The 14661-nt window shown below is 34.1% G+C and overlaps 3 long non-coding RNA genes across 3 annotated transcripts; 2 read left to right on the forward strand and 1 right to left on the reverse strand.

Moving 5' to 3' along the window:
• Window positions 1-1480: 1480 nt before the first annotated feature.
• LOC116173036 lies at window positions 1481-1803 on the reverse strand. The gene is made up of 2 exons (XR_004145840.1): window positions 1758-1803; window positions 1481-1707 (listed from the first exon to the last, which is right to left on the reverse strand). It is a non-coding gene; the product is annotated as an uncharacterized LOC116173036 (long non-coding RNA).
• Window positions 1804-2843: 1040 nt separating this feature from the next.
• Window positions 2844-3202, forward strand: LOC116172973. Its single transcript, XR_004145816.1, has 2 exons — window positions 2844-2911; window positions 2967-3202. It is a non-coding gene; the product is annotated as an uncharacterized LOC116172973 (long non-coding RNA).
• A 7854-nt stretch (window positions 3203-11056) lies between these two features.
• On the forward strand, window positions 11057-11462 carry LOC116174776. Its single transcript, XR_004146162.1, has 2 exons — window positions 11057-11156; window positions 11209-11462. It is a non-coding gene; the product is annotated as an uncharacterized LOC116174776 (long non-coding RNA).
• Window positions 11463-14661: the final 3199 nt, after the last annotated feature.

Raw genomic sequence — 14661 nt, forward strand, 5'->3', positions numbered from 1 at the left:
TATATGGTTGAAGCTATGCTCATATTGAATTTCATGCAATTCAGTTCATAACTAACGGAGATGTCAAAGCGATCGGACATTTCTAAACAAAGTTATCGTTCACACGGGCAGATAGAGGGACAGACAGACAAAGGAACAGACCGACAGACCAACAGACAGACGACAGACAGCAATACGAAATTATAAACGATCTCTAGGATCGTTAATGAACGGCAAAAGTGTAGAATTATGGCACATGTAAAAATGGCTTTTTGGTTTTTTTACAATAACTTTTTTAGCAATAAACGCAGAAAAACTTCCTTCCTTGGTGCAAGCCTCGACACCATAACGAACCAAATGGCGAAAAAAGTAGAACAATAGCTCTTAAGATAAAGAACAAGTAGCGTCTCAACGGATGAACTGACGGATAGATGGACGGACAAAGTGGCCACAATAGCGCATATTTTTTATTTGTGTGGAAATGCGCTAAAAAGGATTTAAAATGGTGGTGCTAAGTTAACGGACCCTATATTACTTGTGAACTCTAGAAGTTTTGATAGAGTATATCATACTGGTATCCTTGTAATACTAAGATTTATGGGAACTATTCGATAACATTGAGTTCAAACTTCCTTAGCAATATCAAACTCCATTGCCGTTATAGCAAGAGTCTCAGTGCTTGGGCCTTTACTATATATTATATTATATTAACGGACTTACGCACCAATGGTAACATATACACTTCTAATTCTCACACTTGTTTGGAATATTGCATTTATTACATGTACGCGGATGACACGCAATTATCATATCAAATTCCGACTAAAAATACAATACACTAAACACTCAACTCAACTGTAGGTATAATATAGTGAAGATTTCTGAAGAAGAAGTGGGCCAGTTTTACTATAGGCGTCGGCGAATACAAAAATCTTGGTTTTATTTTTAAACCCCAATTGCGCTTTAGAAAGCACAAATCTCAAATAATTAAAAAAGCGTTTACAAAAATCATAAGCTAATATTTAGTAGCCGATTTGTTATTAATCATAGTATTAAAGGTATGATTTGTGAATCCTTAGTGTTTTCCAAATTTAACTATTGCGATAGTTTATGGCGCCCATGCATCGACTAAAGAAACTACAATCGAATTAAGAGAATGCAGAGCTAATGCAGACTAATATTCGCCCCATTGAGTCATAAGTGTAATATCTGTTTTTTCTGTAGTCCCAATGAATGTCATTATTATATTACGAATTTTAAATATGTGCGTTAATAAACACACAACCTTCCACCTGAGCAATAATGGCCCACCCTGTATTGAAATGGTGGAAAATGTGCAATTTCAATTTCTGCCTTATTTTAATTTTGGTATAAAATGGGCTTTCTAGCTGAAAACTTTTTTGGGGTTTCCCATAAATTGATTATTATTATTAATGTTGCACTTCTCGAAAATTGAAGGCTTTAGTAGCACTATGCGCGAGGGGTACAACAGAAGACGCTGTAATTTACAATCATTTATTCAGAAAAAATTTAATACAAGAATCTGTTGTAAAGGCCGTTGTTGTAGTAGTTTCCGTAGTAGCCATAACCATAGGGAGCATAGCCGTAGTATCCAGAGTAGGCGTAGGGATAAGCGTTGTACGCGCCGTAGAAGAATTGCGGCTTGGCTTCCGGTTTCGGCTCGGGATCTGCCATGGCAACGGCGAAAAGGGCCAGAACGACAACGAGCTGTAAAGTTATAAGTAAATGACAAAAGTAAAGTTATCGGTATGACTTACGAGCTTGAACATTTTTATCGGTTTAGGTGATTGCTTGCTTTGTAACAAAACTGCGAATTCTGACTCGCGTTTAGTCAGTTTATATACAAAATTGCGCTGATTGCGAGGGCGATCGCTGATCCAGTTAACCTTCTCCTTGTCATTTTTGTATATTTTTTTTAAGAATGCGGTATCCGCGTCTAGCGGGTTAATGTACGTTTTGGCATTTGTACAACTGGTACAGATAATCATTTATTTAGTTTATTAGTGGATTATTGGCAATGACCTTTAGAGCCTTGTACAGTGGACGAAATAAATTACAAAACCTTGTTGGCGATTTAACTCCTACTGTAGACAAAAAAAAAATATGTTTGAGGTGGTATACAAGTGCATTTGAAGTATAATACGCCAAAATTACAATTAGTATTTCATTAGAAATTTTATTTGCGAATACATGTTTTAAGTACCTTTTTGGTCTTTATCCTCAGACAGCAATGTGCAGCATTATTTTACCATTTTTGCAGTGTACTCTTTACTTTCATTCATTCATCGGTTAGGTAATACCTTACATCTGTGGTAATGCCCACCAACTTTCGACTAATTTTCGATTGACAGTGAAAGAAATTGCGTATTCTGTCTGAAGTTTTCCTTCCCCTTGGTATACGATTTATATTTAAAAACACAACTTTAACATTTAACAACGTTCAATAGGGTCTGTACTACCCTTTAAACAGTGGTGCAAAATGCCATTTTATACTAATAAATTGCCTAAATGGGAGCCAATGTTATATTTCAAAGAAAATTTCGATTTCTCACAAGAAAATAAGATAAATTAATGTTGCAAAAGCGAAAAGTGGATGTCCAATTTTTTTAGAATTTCTGTTAAAACTCCTTTTTTGTTGTTGAAAATTAGCATTTTCAGAGATTTATAATGTCTGCTCTAAAAGGTTTTTAATGTCATCATTTTGATCGCAATAGTTAATCATCCACCCCGGTCATAGACTGCATTTTTACACAAATTGTACAAAAAATCGCAGTGAGAAGGTGAACTAGATTAGTGACCGCCCTTTAAAATCAATGCACACGACTTTGTATATAAACTGACGACGCGAAGGTAGAATTCGTAGTTTGTCGCAAACAAGCAATCATCTAAACCGATCAATATGTTCAAGTTTGTAAGTAAATGATGCCAGTATTTTGCTTTTAGTTAATTGGATAATTGTTTTGCAGCTAATTGTCGTTCTCGCTCTTTTCGCCGTTGCCATGGCAGATCCCGAGCCGAAACCGGAAGCCAAGCCGCAATTCTTCTACGGTGCATACAACGCTTATCCCTATGCCTACTCTGGATACTACGGCTACGCTCCTTATGGCTATGGCTACGGATACTACGGAAACCACTACAACGGCCTTTACAACAGATTCTTGTATTAAATTGCATTTGAATAAATAAACACCTTCAAATCGTATCATTTGGATTCTGTTATTTGATTTTAAAAGTTCATTCTGCATATTATTTTGAATCGCATTGGTCATAGGTGCCAACACACGGGTCAAAAAGTTCCGGGACTAACCAATAAAAATACAATGCGCAAAATTCTAATTTATTCATCCTCTACATCAGTGATACAATCACTCCAATGATTCTCTAACATTTCTATGCCTTTCTTGTCGAACGATTTACCTTTTACCTCACATAGGCGTGAGTTTCTGAGCCAAATTTCTTTCCCTGGAGTATCTTTTTCAAATCAGGGAAAGGCTATCTGGAGAATAGCGTGGGTGCGGTCAGAGCTGGGTAAAGCCCTCTTGAAAAGGGCTTGAAGCACTAAGCACCGAGCACTTTGTTTTGATAAAAGTGCTTGCAAGCCCTAAGCACTTTTATGTGATTAAAGAGCTTGGAATTACCAAGCACTTTCTAAAGTAATTGAAAATACAAAGCACCAAGCCCTTGGAAAGTGCTTGAATCACAGTAATTGACAATATAAATTAATATAAATATAAACAATATAAAGCACCTTTCATATTACTGGAAACCAGGGTTTCTAGTCTATAACTTTTGATTGAGACGTCTGATCGAAAAAGTACGAATTGATTTGGATTCTACGCACCCAAATTAATAAGAAAAAGTGTTTTCCCGAGAAATTTTGGTGTAGTCGATTTTTGGTAAAAAAGGAAGGTTATACACTGCCTTTTTTTGAGGCCCGAAAAAAAAATTGTCTCAGATCGACCCGGAAAAAAATTTTCTTATAGAATCCATAATTTCAAACAGTTCCAAGATTGGGCTACTAGTTCAAAAGTTACAGCCCTTTGAATTTTTTTCAAAATTGGTTTCTAGCCTGCTGGAAACACTTTAAAAAACACGCTAGAAACAGTACTTCCGCATCGTAATTATACTGGAGGAATTAGTGGTTTTATCGCTAAAGTTTTGCTTGTCCAAATTTTCGTTTAAAACGATTAGGTAAACAAAAAAATGTTGTTATCGGTACAGTACTCTCCCCGTAGCCATGAGTAACGACTAATGTAGAAGTAATAACTGCATGTGCTATAAAAGAAGGTACTACAAGAAAAAAATCCAAAATGTTGCTCGAAAATTCCTTGACACTTGTTACTTATAAGTACCTACCGAGACGTATCTTCTGAAATAATTGAAATTAGTGATAGTATGTTACGTGAAGAAATGCACAGAGAAAATTTGTAAACTTTTAGTATGTAGGTAATAATTCTTAATTACAAATATAAAAGGACAATAAAAGATAACAATTCCTTATAAGCAAAGTAATACAGATATAAGGGTTAAGACTTAATTAAAAAAATAACTTGCAAACCAAAATTAAACTTCTACTATTCTTGGCATTTACTATTTTGGCGGTTTGATGTTATTTTCTGGCCTTTTATAAAAATGTTTAATTTAGTGGCAAGTGCGTGGTAATTGATTAGGTACTTTTTTTGCCCTTCAGGTAATGTATTTTATGTGTTATATACGCGGCAGTAAATTATCTGATTATACCTATCGTAATAACTATAACAAAACTTAACGTATGCCGGGATGCCCTGAATATGATAGGGCAGCGTTAATAAATGGCAGAACTATTACCTCTTCCTTTTTTTGTTCACGAAATCGTACGACCCCTTTCACAGGAAACCACACAATACGAAAAACAAGAAGTCAAAAGTGAGGATGTGCAGACTGCAGACTAACCACTAATGAAGCACAGAACACGTAGGTAACGTCAGAGTAGGAGTGAAGGAATGAGTAAGACTAAGGGTTTTCTAAATTCGTCACCTAATTCACGATAAGAGCTTCGTTATGAAAGTGCTTGAAGCCCTTAAAAAGTGCTTGAAGTTCTTTGAAAGTGCTTTAAGCTCTTTGAAAATGCTTGAAGCTCTTTATAAGTGCTTGAAGCTCTTTATAAGTGCTTGAAGCCCTTGATAAGTGCTTGAAGCTCTTTAGAAGTGCTCGAAATTGTATGAAAGTGCTTCAAGCAGTTCAATAGGGCTTGAAGCTCCAAGCACTTTTAAAAAGTGCTTGGTAATTGAAGCACTTTTTCTTGAATTAGAAGAGTAATTGAAGCACAGAGCTCTAAGCACTAAAAGTAATTGAAGTCCTTTAGTAAGCACTTTTTTTCAAAGCACTACCCAGCTCTGGGTGCGGTAACAATTCCAAGCGTAAATCGTTGATTTTTGCCATGGTTTTTACCAACTTGTTGTTTTTGTTCCACTGTGAGCAAACGCGGCACCCATTTAGAAAATAGAATAGAAGAAAGTGGCGTTTTTCAACTCGAGTTCAAAGTTTGACACATGCGCGTAGTTTTACACCTAATTTTTTTCTGAAACCACAATCAAAATTGACAAATTACCGTATGCCATAATTAAATTGGACACATAGCAATCTAGATACGGGTATGCTTCAATTTGAAATGTCATTATTAAGATTAACGCAGCAATTGTTTTTTACTTTCCACACTACAGAGGAAAATCACACTTTCTTCGTCCTTTTTAGAGACGAAAGTAGTTGTTTCTAAAGTAGTTTCAGAAACAAGATAACAATTTTCGACACTTTTTTGTTGTTTTCTGGCGTAGTCTGGCCATTAATATTATTTAAAGCATTTTCTATGCTGTTCTTTAGATGCTGTAAATCTGGATACACATTATTGTAAACTTTATCCTTTAAATAGCCCCCTAAAAAAATCTAATGGATATAAGTCCGGCAACCCGACGGGCCATGAAATAGGGCCGTTAGTACCAATCCACTGATTCGGGAACATATCGTGTAAGTATTGCGTTACCTTTGCGCATTATGGGCAGGTGCACCGTCTTGCTGACAATATAAAGCTAACGCGTCTCTTAAAAATACCGGCATTTTTTCTTGCTAAAATGTACACTTCTTACATATCCACTTTTTCATTATTAGTAAAATAATGCATTTTTCTATTAAAATGAGCTTATTCAGTATTCGCACAACAATAATAATTCAATAATAGCCGCTGACAGTTGTTAACAACATAAGTAGTGCTATTGATGGTATAATGCTATTGTTTCGCTCGATCACAGCACTCTAATCTGAATTAATATTCAACTTGTTTTGTCCATGGCACACTCATTTTTGCTATAATGAAATAAATATAACCATGCATTTTTCTTATAAAAATTGTTGTCTAAGGGTATACTAATATTATATCGTTTAAAACTGTCGACAGTACTTTGGGATCACTCGGTATTATATAGTTGAATTTAGAATAAAATTTTCGATTGACTAAGGAAATAAAAAGTATAGTTTCCAATTAAAAACACAGTTGGCATCCACAGTTGAAGAATTTTTTTCCGTATTTGTAAAATAGAAATTGTTTGCTAATTAAACCGACCTCTTAGCTCTTATAGTTCTAGAGATAGCAATAGTGGGCAAACAAAATGAATAATTAATTATAGTTGTCGCCAATATGATCAAAGGTGAGATTAAAATCTTTCCTATGGTAAATATTAGAAGTTCTCAGCGACAAAAGGAGTTTTATAAGAAGACTTGTTTGTAGTAACCGCAAAAGCATCTTTTGTTACTTATTTTATTTGTGGGTCAAAAATAACTTTCAAATCTATAGATTTTATTCAATGCCCTTCTTAGAATAAATGCACGCGGTAGTAACCTACCAATTTTTTTTTCAATCAAGGTATTTTATTCCTTACTTACCATGGAAAAATTACACACCAGTCAAGTTTATTCAACTTTTTTTTTCTCATTTACAGACCTAATTGAAAACTTTTGCCTTAAAAAATTACCCGCGCCCCATTCCACTAAATTTCACTTGAAACATAAATCGATCCTTTGCCTTACAAAAAATGCACGCGACTGCTCTACTATATCAAATTTAATATTGTAATATGTACGTTTTCATCCGTTTACTTACCATAGTAAAGGTTAAATGGCATTCAAATTTATTAAATTTTCCTTTAAAATTACAGACCTAATTGAAAACTTTTGCCTTAAAAAAATTACACGCGGTTCAAGTCTACGAAGTTTTACTTTAAACTTGTTTCAATACTTGAATCCACACTTCGGTATCATGTTAAATTTCATTTTAAACACTGCGTTTTTTTCCTTTCATTAATTAAGAAAGGTTACACGCCACTCGCGTTTATTAAAGTTTCCTTTAAATTTACAGACCTAATCCAAAATTTCTCTTTAAAAATGTCCAAGCGGATCATTTGTCTTACAAAAAGTTTACACGTCAGTAGCTATAGTCCAGTCAGTAGGGATTTTTGCTCTACGATAGGTGGTGTAGCAGTAATTTTTATTATGTTGTTGAGGTGTGGGCCTTGAACCAAAAACCATGTCTTCGACGTTGGGCGAGGACCGCTCGGGCCGCCTTCTTAGATGACACTTACCAAAAATCTGTTTTATTTAATTTACTTTCAATAAGGAGCATCTGTGCCAACATACCTAACAAAGACAGAGATTTATATAGAGAAAAAAGATCCCTATCAAATGAGCCTAATGTAAAGGTGAACTGCCATTTAAAAAAATTCAATTGTTTTTCGTTACTCATTTGTTTTCTGAAATAAAAACAACTGAATGCTGCCTTATTATGGGAAATATATAATAATATTTACCGAGATATATACATTGTTACATTCCATACATAATGGACACCCTGGATATGTTGGCACAGATTTAATGGCTGGCCGCTGTATCTATGGGATATATGTGATCTAAGGTTTTTTTCAAAATAACGCTGCAGTTGATTGTACGAAAAAAAAGGTTCAAATAAAAGATAAAGAAGACAAAATCACCCACTTTATTTTAAATAAACTTTTATTGCACTTCTAATATTTCCAAGTCACAGCGACGGAAACATTTTCCCCCAAAAAGTTGTAAACTCCCACTTTTTGTCATTTTTTTCGAATTTCACCGCCATTCCGCCATTGTTTGGGTAGTGGCGTTCTCATGCCCCCACAGAAGTAGTCATAAATGCATCTTTCAGTGAAATTCCGGCCTTCGAAGTCAAGACAAATCCTTAAATTGTATTGTCACTGGAATTACATTCTATTTTATCCCTAATACAAATTTCTTTGGGCAAACTGTGCTTTTGCAAAAATCTGTTTAACTTCTCAAAGTAAAAAAAAACCTTGATTTCCCTCGGTAATTAGATACTCAGTTGATTATTTTAATGAAAAAATCAAAAGTATTTGCAGGGAGCAGGGCCGTAGCCAGATTAGTTACTAAGAGCGGGCAAATACATCTACAGAGCGGTCAGGCGAAATATTAAAAATTTGCTGTGTTCTGCTGAAGGAATTCTGAAGGGTTTTCTTGGGAAATTCAATTGCGCAATGCCCAAGAAGTGGTCCATGTGTATGTTTGTTCACAAAAAAATCGTTATTTATGTATCGATTTTCTTGAGAAGAAGAACTCTGGTTTTCGCTATCGAGAATTAATTTTAGTATCCATCACTTTATTGCCCAATATCGATGTAAATCCTTATTTATGCACCAATTCTTTTGGGAAAAAGACCAAACTCGATTGCTCGATGCTCAAGAAATGTGTGTATCGTATCGACTTAAAAAGTTGGAGGTCATTTGTAGATCTCCTCGGATCTCTCTTATGCCTATACTACGTATTGCAAGTGATAAAAAAGATAATAAAATGATAATAATTCAGGGTGAGTTTTTTTCCACTGTCACTCTGGGGATCTCGTAAACCGTACAAGATGCAAAGTCGCTTAAATGTGTAAAGTTCCCCACACTTTCATGCTGAGTAATTGTCCCTTTCAAAATTGCTTGTAGCTCTACAAATAGCGAAATTCTGGACAAAAAACTGAAAAACGTCGTTTTCGAAGAAGCGCTGGCGTTATTTAATAATAGAAACAGTATTAAATCCATCTTTCAACCTAAAACATCTTCTTAATTAATATCGACACTTAAAATGGTTGAAGTGGTCTCTTGTTTTGTTAATTTTTTTAAGAAATTTTGATTATTTATGAGCATGCTAAATATTGGTTTATTTTAAGCAAATTTTAAGAGCGGGCAAAGTGGCCCTGGCTACGGCCCTGGCAGGGAGGGAAAGTGACACTTGCTAGCCGGGAAAGGTGAATAGTTATTTGTACAACTAGTTCTCAAAACGTATTGTACAATTTTTTTGCACATTGATCCTTAATATCCTATACCTATACTTGAATAATACAATCGATATTCCCGATTTACTGTTAATCAAAAATTGATGCTATTAATCAGTCGCTTCGCGATCACTTTGGAGATTAGAAATTCAGATATTACTAGAACCGATTGCGAGTAAACATTTTTTCCGTGCATTTACTTTAGAAAAATTACACGCCACTCAAGTTTATTGAATTTTCCTTTAAATTTATAGACCTAATTCAAGACTTTTGCTTTTAAAAAGTTCAGGAAAAAGTTACACACCACTCAAGTCTACTAAATCTTACTTCAAACATAATTCAACCCTTTGTCTTACAAAAAGCCCACACATCAGTATCATATTAAATTTCATTTTACATATTTTCCTTTATATCTAGAGTAATTTGAACCATAAGTTATTCAATGGTTGAACTGAAAATGAACATTACGGTACGTTAAAATGTTGATTGTTTCTGTTCGCTTGCAATAGGGAAACTAAAATTCTTGCAAATCTCCGTTACCCTTTATAGCACAATCTCGAATTCTAATTATGCATATAATTCGAACCTGGCCAACACCTTAGCGGCCTTCGCTCTAAAAACAAATATGTCATTATGTAGGTGACACTTTTTATGGTTGTTTAATTTTTTCTTCATTTTGAATTATACAATATCTAATGATTATAACACATGCTTGATTAATTAATTCAATGTTTATCACTTCGTTGCATAATTCCCCACTTATGTAAATGTATTCATTACACGTGAAGCTGATAGTTTTGATGTCTAAAATAATTTCCTTAAATAAGGTATGTACAAGATAAGGTGATAAGGGGACGTGTAAATTTCATTAATGCAAACATGGTTGATCCTTGTAATGTGGTTTGTAAGTTTCTTGTTCACTTGATTTCGACCTGGGTTAAGACGAATTATCAAAGAAGTTGTTCTAATCACAGACACCTTGTCCTTGTTAGGGTGATTCGGATCCTCTTTTGCTGTAACATTTGAATCCGCGTTTCGATCATCAAATCCTTTCTAGCTTTGCTATCAATTGCCAAAAAAGCAATGTGTAGGCATATACCATTAAGCAGTCTTTCGTTGGGAAACCTTTCTCGTGAACTACACCATGAACCGTACCCAAAATGTGTACTACAACTGAGTGTAGGTTTATGGTATAAGATATTCCAACAAAAAAATAACAACATTGACCCAAATGTCAAAGGGTGTTCATTTAAAGTTGTAGAGATTTGTTGCCCTGTAGAAAAAAACTTGCCCGATTAATCTTTTGCTTAAACTGGAAAACAAAGAATCCTTTGCATCAAACATAAACGTTTTAGGGTCTAATTTAGGCGTGGTTCTAATTAACAATTCCACCTTCTGTTTAGAGTTATGCCTACAGAAAGACAGGTATCATTTTAGGAAGTAAATATGTTCGAATACAGTTCGAAAATAAAAAGAAAAGAGAGCTTTGGTAAATTTGTTGTTTGAAGTCGTCTTTCCAATGCAACCTACAACTTCCATTGGAAAACATCCCCTATTTCTCTAATTACTTACTAATAAAGCTACAGCGAAAACACAAAACATTTATTTGAAATAAGAGCTTGTGTAAACGACTACGATAAAACAGGATCGTTGATTAATTAGCCGTATCAAGTTTGTTAATGCTAATTTTCTATTGTTTATGTATCGAAGGTAAACGGGTGTGTATATCATTTCGGCGAGAAGGTATAAAATGCGATCGAATTAGATCAACTGGCATAGTTTACTTTGAAAGCAAACGAAACTAGCCAAAATGTTCAAATACGTAAGTACCTCAATAGTCTTCTTATATTTATTTTAAATAATAACGCACTTAGGTCTTATTATTGGTCGCCCTCTTCGCCATCAGCATGGCTGAACCCGAACCAGAAGCGAAACCTGTGTACTATGGTGCCTACCCATACTCTTTGGGATACAGCGCGTACAGCGGCTATGCTGGTTATCCTTATGGAGCTTACTCTGCTTATCCATACGGAAGATACTTCTACTAAATTTCAATAGTAAACTTTAAAATTGTTTGTCGCCTTTTGTAAAAAATTTCCGCACTGAATAAATCTTTCTTTTATTTTTACATTATCAGTTTGGCAGCCCCAATTAACCACACAACCAAAGCTGAATTTGTACAGAGAATTGCTTGAAATATTGACAGGGTATGTGAATCAATTTTCAGACTTGCAGAGTGAGAAAATCTAGAATCTCCCTCTTCCCTCAAGAAAAAATTTAGTAATTCCATTTTCTTCCACGTAAGCTCATGCTTATTGATATCTAACGAACTGACGCGCTCCTTTCGTTATTTTTTTAATTAATTACCATTTGTCGTCGGTGTTTAATTAGTCACCCCTGGGTGGTAATTCCCAGGTCAAAACCTAATTTAAAGTAATCGATAATTTGGGGTTTTCTTTTTACGTCGGCTAGCTCAGTATCAAAAAGGTTAGTTAGTTTTCGTTACATGTCTGATGTTTTGTGTAAAGTATCCTTATACATAGTCAAGTAGAAATCGTCATGTCTGCCAGCCAGGGACCCGGACCCAAATGATTCTGTTCTGTTTATATTTAAGCCAAAATATTTATAACGGTTCCGGTTTAAAAAAAATAACGGTTCGGTTCTCGGTTTTTTTTTCGGTCCAAAACCGTTCTTTTCGGTTCTAGTCTTTTAGAAGTATAGCATTCAAAAAGTATTGTTTTTTATTCTTATTTTCTAAAACCTTTTTATGTTTATTATACAATAGTGGCTAAACTACCGCCACCGCGTGCTTCTTCAACTTTCAATAACCTGTTAAGAACCATAAAAACCCGAAAAGAACCGAAAAAAATAATAAGTTTCTATTTCTGAAGGAACAACGGTTTAGGTTCAGTTTGCGGCCCTGAAAAAAATACCTGTTTTCGGTACAACTTATCAAGAAATCTTTTTTTGTATTTAACATTTTTCGCTATGGTGGTTACTTTTCGAGAAATGTGGAAATGTAGAAAAAATTATAAAATAAATAATTTAACTTTTCAATTTACAATTTCTCAAAAGCTGAGAAACACAAAAAAACTGTAATGGAATTTTTTGTCATATTAGCCAGTGTACCTATGATCAAAAAATTACAAAAATTCGTTTTAATTCGTTATGGCCCTTTTAAATTTTTGACACCCTCAAAAACCCTGAAGATGGTAATGAACATAAAGCAAAATAGGACGTTTGCAATTCCCAAAATTTTTTACAAAATCGGTTCTCGGTGTTTTTGAGTTATCGTGTTCACAAAAAAACGTACCATATACATACACATCCAAACACATAGATGTCAAGCTAAAAATAACTTTTTTAGGATCACAGGCTCCAAAACGTCCATGAAATGCAAATTTAGTTATTTATTTATTTAATTGCAACAGCAATAATGTCTATTACAGGAATTATCAATGTAAAAATGCACATAATATAAAGTATATACATTTTGGTACAAATATATAGATATTTTAAGAAATTAATGTCAATACAAGTGAATTTGATATAACTATAAATCTTAATAGTTATTTTTACATTATGACCGCAACTAATTAATAAGGATTGAACGTAAGCGAGTTTTATATTGGGGAAAAGGTGAAAATAAATCATATCAATAATTAAAAATCTTAAATTTTTACCACGCCTTTTTAAGTTTATTAATCTCATAATCTTGTAAATACGTCGAGGCCTGATTTCTTTTCATTCTTGCAAGGTTTCTAAAATAATGTCCTTTGGGTTCAGATTGTATCAACAGCAAAAACGAGAACCCGTTCAGGTAATGAGGTTTTGTCTCCTATTTTTGGTCTCAATTTCTCTTTTTTGCACCTTGTATTATACTGTACTTGGTACTTCGTAATATCCTGTGGTATTCCCAAGTATATTTAAGTATTTTAGAATAGTCTATTGGTTGCTTTCAGTACCCGTCCACTCTTTTTGCGCAACATAAGGATGCCATAGAAAATACCTTCCAACCTTCCAAAGAAACAAAGGAAATATTGTAGAAATCCACACTCCTGTTACCATTGATGGAACAAAAACACAAGGAAAAGATCACTCTTTATTCAGGGCGATTCACTTAACCCGTTCGTTAGTAGTTTTTAAATTTGCAGTTGAAATAGAAACTTAAACAGTCATAATCGACCATTGTGAATTTAAATAAAACAGTTTCAAGATGGCGCCACTTCAGCAAATTAATACCGAAAGTGCAAGGGAGATGCACGGGCCGATTTAAAAATTCATATCTCTTATAAACCGTTCAAGATAGGTGAATGTTTTATTTTGTACCTGAATCCTTATAAAGTCTAAGGATTTTTTTTAGTTACCGCCGAAAATTTTGAAAAAGTTTGTAGCAATCAACATAATGTCAAAAACTACTATTTTGGATGCCTATATGCGGTAGTTTTTAAGTTACTGGCATAACAAGACAACACAATGCGGATAATGATCCATAGCGAAAATGGGCTCCATTAATTTGACACTTGATTTGAAGAACATTCTAAATAAAACGCTTGTTTCCAAAGCCCTATTACACCCAATGAAAGATAACAATGTTTCTTTAAAAAAATGTCCGTAACTCAATAAGTACCGGGTATAGGGATACAGAATTTTAATAAAACTGACCCTAAAATTGAAATGTACATCCATTTGTAGCATCAAAAATAATGTTGCAACTTAAAAAACTGAAGTTTTTGACATTTTTCTATTTATAATTGTTTATTGCTACTTTTTCAAGACTTTCTCATTATTACTATTTTGAACAATGTAAGAGATACAAAGAGATGAGTTTGTGCTCAAATTATTGAAATATTACGGTTATTAAGTCTACACGTTTCAACCCTTAAATGAAGCTAATGCAATTTGTGCACATTATGTCTGAAATTATTCGATTCTCCAAGATTTCCGATTGATATTCAAACTACATTTTTCAACCCTTAAAACCCATAAAATTTGTGCGCAAAACCTCATTTTTTCTGAAATGGTTTTTACACCAAATTTTTTCTCTCATATTAATGACTTTTAGCCGTTTCTCCTGGATAACTGTAACAGGGGCAGTTTAGGTCAAGTGAGAGGGTAGTTAGTGGGCAAATTTCTTGAATATTAAATCCACATTTTTCAGCTTTTCATTAAATCCAATAAAATTTGTGCACATTGCATCGTTTTTTATGAAATATTTCTACACATTTTTAGGCCATTTAGTCCCAGTGAGTTCTAATATTTATCGCACGCACGTTAGTAAAGGAGGTACTACACTAAAAATGATTCGAAAATGAGAGTCGGTCTTT

The sequence above is a fragment of the Photinus pyralis genome, unplaced genomic scaffold (assembly GCF_008802855.1).
Source record: "Photinus pyralis isolate 1611_PpyrPB1 unplaced genomic scaffold, Ppyr1.3 Ppyr1.4_LG6, whole genome shotgun sequence".
NCBI classification, from domain to species: Eukaryota; Metazoa; Arthropoda; class Insecta; order Coleoptera; family Lampyridae; genus Photinus; species Photinus pyralis.